We start from the raw sequence: 8,296 nt of genomic DNA, 5'->3' as shown, positions 1-8,296 counted from the left end.
ATTTGTTTAAATACAATTATATTTAAATTTAAAATAAATAAATTTAAAATTGTACTTAAATTTACGATACATTAATTTAAAATGAATTATTTTTTATAAAACTTTAGGAAGACATCATTGTTCAGTTGACGTACTATGATCCTACACTAAGTTCACCCTAACTGGGCGTAATTTTATTTAAAGTGAATCTAAGTTTTAAGATATAACTTATGACATTTGTAAAAACTTTGAGTTATCAATTTAAAAATTAGATATAATGATATATTTTAAATTTCTAAAATGGAAATATTGCTGATTATTTTAAAATTGGAAAAAAAAAAAACAAATTAAATTTAATAATTAAATTTATTAAAAGATATTAATAAATTAAAAAGACCTATCATAAAATATTAGGTTTAATAAAATTTTGTTACAGGTTTAATAAGATATGTCAATAAAGCTAGATATAATATTAAGTAAGACGTATCAAAGTTTGTATTGATATGTTTAACAAACCCTTGTAATTATCAGGGGTGTTTTTATGATTCATATGTTTTATCACATAATATATATATTTTTAAAGGTTTTAATGCTTTCTCTTCTTTTTTTTTCCTTTTTTTGTTTTTTTGCTAAAGCAAGAGTTGGTCTTTCTATTATCTTGTCACTAAAAAATATATTACATAAGATACATTGCATCCAAAGAGGAAGAGGGCAAAAGCCATAGCAAACACTTCAAGCTTTGGGAGAAGAGTCAACTCCTTGAGAACTAGGTCTAGTGCCCAAGAAAAAACAAAACTCACTCCCTCCACTGCTCGAATCGAGAACCGAGGTCAAGCGGTCAAGGGCAGAACGAAACTAAAACATGAAAACCTGAAAAAACTTTGAGCGGACCCAAAGAGGTGAATAGGGACCACATAATAAAGATTTCGGGTCCACTAGGGATCACCCAGACCCACTAACCTGCTCATCGAACCTGAGCCCTTGATCTGCCGCTACATGATCCAACGACTGAGGGAAATATCGGGCAAAGATGAAGCCGGAAGAATACCCGCCTGATGGAGGCAGTATTCTCTCTCCTCCGAGAGCCACGCGTTGAACGCTGAGTGGCATTGGAGACATTTCTAATAAACCACTTCGGGTTTTAAGGATGCCCGATAATCTGGAAACCGCTTTGACGCCTGATAACCCGTTAACCATGGATACGCTGTGTTTCTGCTATCTATTCGACTGCACCACCTATTTGAATAGATGCCTCGCAGATTAGAGTGAATTACCACAATTTATTTGACTGCCCTCTCGCCTATAGAACCAATGAGAAGGTGACCTATGGTATTCCACTGCGAGACCCGAATATATCAAATCTTAGGTTGACTTTCAATCAAACGCCTATCGTCCATTTGATTAAAGGTCATCTGGCAGATTCCTTTTCATGTGTTGATAATGCTCCTTATCTATGAGGGCTAGAGTATGGCAGCCCTCACGCATTTGTCCTGCAGATACAAACTCCCACAAATATCACTTGTTGTCTTTTGTGCATCTCACCCCTTCATTAGTAAGCCAGTCCACTACTCTGTTGGCATCTCTATGCACATTAACAAAACTAAGAGTTCTTAGAATTCTTAGGTGCGATTGAATTTGGTAATAAACCTGCAAAAGTCTCCAGTGTCTCGAGACTTTTCTTAGAGTAGTGCACGTGCCTATCCGCTTGACCGAATTAATTATTAATTCTGAGTCAGCCTCGATGATAGTATTATGTAGATTAAACTCTATCAGAATCTCTAAGCATTGCTCAATGGCCATGAGTTCAGCCATATTGTTAGTGGCCCGCCCCAGATGACTGTGAAAGATTAATTTTATGTTGCCCTCTTCATCTCTTATGACTCCTCCATAACCAACGTCCCCAGGGTTACCTTTTGAGGCTCCATCTATATTGAATTTTAAAAAATCCATGAGGAGGGGGTTTCCAGAAAGCCTTTCCTACTGATATTTGCTTTGTTGTCATATTTGGTCCTTGAGGGACATGAGACTGGAGACCCAATTGTTCTAGAATGTGAGCATCCCAATGACCCAAGGGCTTCTCAGGAGGTTGCTTCCGAAGGGCATTGACTGTTTCTTTGAGTTGTTTTAGGATTTGAGCTATGATACTTTGAGCTGAGCTAGATTTATCTTTGAAGATCCTGTTGTTACATTCTTTCCAAACATCCTAGATCAATAATCTTGGAATCAGAGCCCAAGTTGTGTTGACTGTCTCGTTGCCCGAGAACTCCTTCCTCTATTTCTTTAAAGTATAAGTGATGTCATTTTCGTTCCTGTCTATCTGCTTGAAGATATAGGCTACCCAATTCCATAAGGTTGAGGTGAAAGAGTAGAGATTGAGAAGATGATCCATAGTTTCTTCTTGCAAAACCTCTCTTTCTGAGATTTTCCCAAGTTAGAATCTTTTTGTGCTGAACCATCCACTTGAACAGTTTGATCTTCGTCTAGTGTGGGTTGTTCCATAGGTCTTTCCATGTCTTATCAGGGCTTGGGTAGTTTAGCCCTATGGCTATTCTTTTAGCTTCTTTGAGGTTGAAGATGCCCCTGTTGTTTCTACCCCATCTTAGTATATCATTCGAGGTCGAGGTCAAAATTTTTCTCTTTTCCAGAATAGCTTCCATAGCTATAGCTTGGGTCTTCAATGGGGTTTCTTCACTATAGTCTAGTACCTTCCAAATTCTCCATTTACCAGTGTTCCTTGATCGATCCCAGTAGTCACTTAATTTTTTCAGTCATTTGTTAATGGTGTCATTTTTGATGATGTCCAGTCCTTCTCTATAAAGGTTATGCTCCTGCTGCCAGTTGTTCTCCCGGAACCATGCAAGCTTCCCATTTCTGATCTCCCAGAAACTGTGTTTCTGAACTAAGGCTTTGTTCTCCCACGCCTTGTTCCAAATCTGGGAACCTCTAATGTGTCCTGTCATTCTAATGTGGTCCGTTTCTTGCCAGTCCATTGCATGCTTTTGTTTCCTAAGTTTAGCCCAAGGGTTTCTTATTTCCTTAAGCCATCTCCACCAAAGTTTTGCCCCCAAAACTTTGCTTAGGATGTCCGAGTCATGGAGACCCAAACCTCCATGGATTTTGGGTTTACAGAGTTTGTCCCAAGCTACCAAAGGCCATTTCTTTTTCTCTTCACCTTTTCCCCGAAGAAAATCCCTTTGAATATTCCTGATTTGATGTAAGACTCTTGTTGGTGCCGGAAGGGCTGATAACATGTAGATTGGAATGGTTTGTAGCACTGCCTTTGTGAGAACTAACCTCCTTGCTAGATTCAAGGATCTAATTGCCCATTTGCTGAGTTTGTCCTTCAATTTGTTAATTACAGACTTCCTTTCTCAGAGGTTTGTTCGTGAGGGGTATTCCCAGATATTTCGAGGGGAGATGATCTCTTTGAAAGCCTAGAATTCTAGAGAGATTTCTTTGTATTGAAATATCAGTGTTGAAAAAGAAAACTTTAGATTTTGTGAGGCTTACCTCAGTACCCACAGCCATTGCGAACTCAAACAGGATTTGTTTGAAAGCTTTGGCTTCCTTGACTGTGGGTGTGCCTTGCAGCATAGTGTCGTCCACAAATTGTTGATGGGTCAATGTGTCCCCATTCAGAGTGAGTCTAAGTCCCTGGATTCTTCCTTCCTCCTTGGCTAAAATGATCGCTCTGCCCAATCCTTCCATCATAAGAATGAAGAGGAAGGGGGAGAGAGGATCTCCTTGTCTGAGGCCTCTTGATGGCTTGAAGGTTCCGGATGGAGAGCCATTAAGAAGAATTGAGCAACTGATGGTAACAAGAACCATGACCCATCTTATCCAGTTTTGGTCAAAGCCATATGCTTTAAGAACTTCCCTGATATAAGACCAACTTTTCCTATCATAAGCTTTCGCTATGTCCAGCTGTATTATCATACTTGCTTGGTTATTGGTCTTGAGGGAATGCACCACTTCGTGAGCTTGAATGATATTATCGAGAATTTGTTTGCCTTCCACATATCTAGTCTGCTCCTCTGACACAAGTGTTGGAAGAAGGGGTTTGAGTCTGTTAGCAATTACTTTGGAAATGATTTTGTACACCACGTTGCATAAAGTTATGGGTCTGAATCAATCTGGAGTCATGGCTTTTTCTTGTTTGGGGATTAAGGCTACGAATGATTCATTAAGCACCCTTAGAACTGATTTTGATTTTCTCAAGTCCTCCACTACCTCCATAATGTCATGTTTGACTATTTCCCAGCATGTTTTGAAGAAGTCTACATTGAAACCATCTGGGCCTAGAGATTTCCCATTGTGCATTTCATTGATTGCTTCATTGATCTCTTCCTCTGTTATTGGCCTGTTGAGATTATAATTGTCTTCTCTGGTTACAAGTTTTGGAATATGTTGAGTAAAACTTTTAGTGAATTGAGATTTGTCTTCCATGGTCTCCTCTACTATATTTTGAAAATGTTGAACCAGTACAACTTCCATTTCCTTGTGAGTATTTTGCTCTATTCCTTGAGGATCTATAACTTTTGTGATCTTATTATGTGCCCTATGTTCCATGGTTGACTTGTGAAAGAACCTAGCATTTCTCTCCCCTTCCTTAATCCATTGCACTCTAGATTTCTGTCTCTAGAAGATTTCCTCCTCCTGACATCTGTTGTCCCATTCTCGTTGAAGTGAGTCCACTTGCATTTTTATTTCCTCTGTGAAGCCTTTTGTGATGAAAATTTGATTAATTTCCTATAATTTTTTTTCCACTTCTCCCTTGGCTTTGAATATGTTGCCAAACTCCTTTTTATTCCATTCTTTGAGCTTTCTCTTGATGTGTTTGAGTCTCTGATTTAGGTGGAACATTTTTGTGCCTTGGGTGGGTATTTCTTCAGCCCACCAATTTCCAATGTTACTGATAATGATATGGACTCATGAACATTATTCCATGTATTTAGGGAGTTCAACAAGGAGGTAAATAAGTGTGCAAATGAAGGATATCATGTTGAAATGAGTAATTTAGTTGTCAATGGGAAAACCATATTTTCTCAAATTCCTTGTGTTATTATGTAATGTAATTAAAAAGGAAATATCCCTTTGGGCATATACCATAAGAGAAGATATAATGGAAGAAACAAAAATTTAAGGAGGAACCAAACCCATGTGGCCTCCCCAAGAAAATATACCAATTGATAGAGGTGAATACCCCACAATAAGACTGAGGAAAAATCAATCATAACTCCAAGCATGAGACAGATCAAATGTACAAAGTAGATCCAAAATGCCACCAAATTTAGGTGGCTTTGCATTACACAAACTAAAAAATCATTAATGTATGAAGATGAGAGTGGAAATTTCGCCTAATGTGGGATCATATTCCATTCACCCTGACACTCCACACTGCGATTTCATAACAAGGGTAATAAAAGAATGACACAATCCTGTGCATTCGTAGGCTCGCAGGAATTTCAACTTGGCATCTCTGCATCATCCTGATGGGCAAGTTGTTGATGAAATATAAGGAAGTTGAAAGGCACGCCTAGTGTGGTATTTTTCCCCCAGGCTTCCTACACTTCAATTTTTCGCCAAATAGAAATTTGAACTACAGTAAGATGTCATATGGGGCAGGCATTTGAAAAAATAAAGCAATTTTCTAGATTGCATCAATGACAAAGATAGATCACCTCCCTTGCAACTTTGGCATGAATTGGAAGGAGCTCCACCCCCCCACTCAAAAGGAATGGGAACAAACATATAAGTGGTCATGCAAGCAGATCATTTTAGAGTTTCATTACATTGGTCACATAGTTACACTCAAGGTTGTCATCATTAACTCCTCGACTAGATAGACACAACTACCCTAAACTAATGCTCTAAGCTAACTCAGTAAAAATCCATCCCATGGAATCCCCTCAAGCATAGTATTGTCAAGGGATGACAAGTTTAGTTTCAATTGTGGAAAGATACCTCCCCTTCTCCTATCTTTTTAGAGCACCAAGGTGTAGTTAGGAAAACACGAAGAAGACAATGTAAGGTGAGGAAGGAACCAAATTTGGAGAGTGAGTGGGAGTTCTACCTTAATGGACTCTGGAAGTGGGAAAGATTGAGTGATTTGGATGTTAACAGATAAAAATAATCATACAAGGAGGTATTGGTGGAGCAATTGTCAAAGAGAATGGACGCAATGCGAATTACTTTTTCATATTTGAACTTGAAGATTAGTGAGAAAATAGCTACAATTTCATCCTTAATTGATAAGCAATAAAAAATGGAACCTCATTTAGCAAACCAAGATAATGAAATGGCAACTTTGCTTTAAAAAAATGAGGAATTGTAGTTGAATTTCATGAAGCTCTAGGTAAAAATGAGTAGAATGGAGGATTGTTAGAATGCATCCACCAGCTCTAGTGCACCATCACCAGATAATATGTTAGCTTTGAATGAGCATACCTAGCACATGGGGAATCTCACCTTCATTTCTTATTAGTGGGAAAGTGAGTTGTAAATTTTGTGTCTTATTGGGCCAACTATGTAGGGTGCATGCCTACAAAGAGCCCTTTTTTTGTCTTTCTTATGAAGTCTATGAAGAAAGTGCGCTAGTTAAGACAAATAAGAGGAAAATGTTAGCAAAATTGGATAAATAATGATGTAATTCCTGGTGATCAACTATGTTCCTAACACCGATTTAATATAAAATTTATCAACATGGTTAAAAAAAGAAATTAATATTCAATAACATGAATGTTATTTATGGTTTTACAATAATTTCAAATGGTCAGTTAGGTCAAGGTGGCACAATGTGCCATGCAACCTCCATACTCCATGACCCAATGTTCGCATTCCACTTCCCTAATTAGGCCGAATCAGGCCTAATTAAGGATATCAATGAGGCATAGTAATTTCATTTCCCACCATGTGAAATGATTAGGGGTATAAACGAGGCATAGTAAACCCACTTTCCATCACTTTGATACTTGGCCTAATAAGGGATATCAATGAGTTGTAGTAATTCCACCTCCCACCCCTCAAGCCTAATTAGGGATATCGATGAGGCTTCGTAATTCCACTTCCCACCACTGTTGGCCTAATTAGGGACAATATTTGTTTATATTGTCTATTTACCATAAAAGTGTGATATGTGGCATTCTACTTCCCAAAAAGCAACATATTAAGGTAAGCTAGTAATTTTTAAACATGCTTTGTAAATGGCAATATTAAACCATGGATTAATACATATAAGTAAGTTAATATGACTAATATGATTCACTGATGTAAAATAGATGACTAGAATATGTTAGCATATTTAATTGTAGATTATGTGATCAAGATTTGCAATTAGTAGAAAGATTAATGTGTGAAAGTTTGATAGGGGGGACATTTATGGGCCAACGAATGCAAAAAATATATAAAATTTACACCACTTGCATTTTGTTATAAATTTAAAGGAAAAATTTGCACCAAGGAATCCTATTTACGCATAGAATATCGCGATAGTTTTTTGTTATATTTCAAAGCCACTTATTAATTTAATTATGCATGAATGTTTTTCCTATTGGGAAGTATTCATGGTATCATTAAAAAAAAATTATGATTTTGATGATTTTGGTTTCATATAAATAAAGAATCTTAATATACAAGAATGAGTTTAGTTTTTAATTTAATATAGAAGACTGATTTGTGTATCATTAGAAGAGTATCCCTTTTATATTTTTTATAAAAATTAGATGAAATAATTTTTAATGAAATTGTAATATTTTATTATCTAAATTATATTTTTAAATAAAAAATAAATTTAACCCTTGAAAAATTCTCAAATACTAAAATTGTATAAACATAACCACTTTTGAAATTATTATTTTTCAACTTAAAATAAAATCAACTAGAAAATTAAAAAAAGCCACACCAAAAATAATCCCAATAAATACTACATCAAAATTTTGAAATTATTTTATTTAAGTAAAGAAAACATTTAATTTGGATTGTCCAACAATACATGTGACTTTAGATATTCGTAAATCCTCATTTTATATGTCATACTTGACATCAAGCTATCGCCTCCAATATGTCACATGATGTGATGTTCTCCTTGTAATGGAGTATGAATATATCCATCATTGTCATTGTAATGGTATATGAATACATCCCAATTCTATTGTAAAACAGTGGTACATTCATTTATATATATACACTTCGTATATATATATATATATATATATATATATATATATATAGTTTATGTTTTGGAATTTTGAGCATGTATTTTTTACTTGAATTTATTTAAATTTTGGAAAAAAATTATTGGAATTATAAGTTTAAGTTA

Source organism: Pinus tabuliformis, chromosome 6 (assembly GCF_031772625.1).
Source record: "Pinus tabuliformis cultivar Carrire ecotype Pingquan chromosome 6, CPIR1, whole genome shotgun sequence".
NCBI lineage: Eukaryota > Viridiplantae > Streptophyta > Pinopsida > Pinales > Pinaceae > Pinus > Pinus tabuliformis.
Note: the sequence above shows the minus strand (reverse complement) of the source record.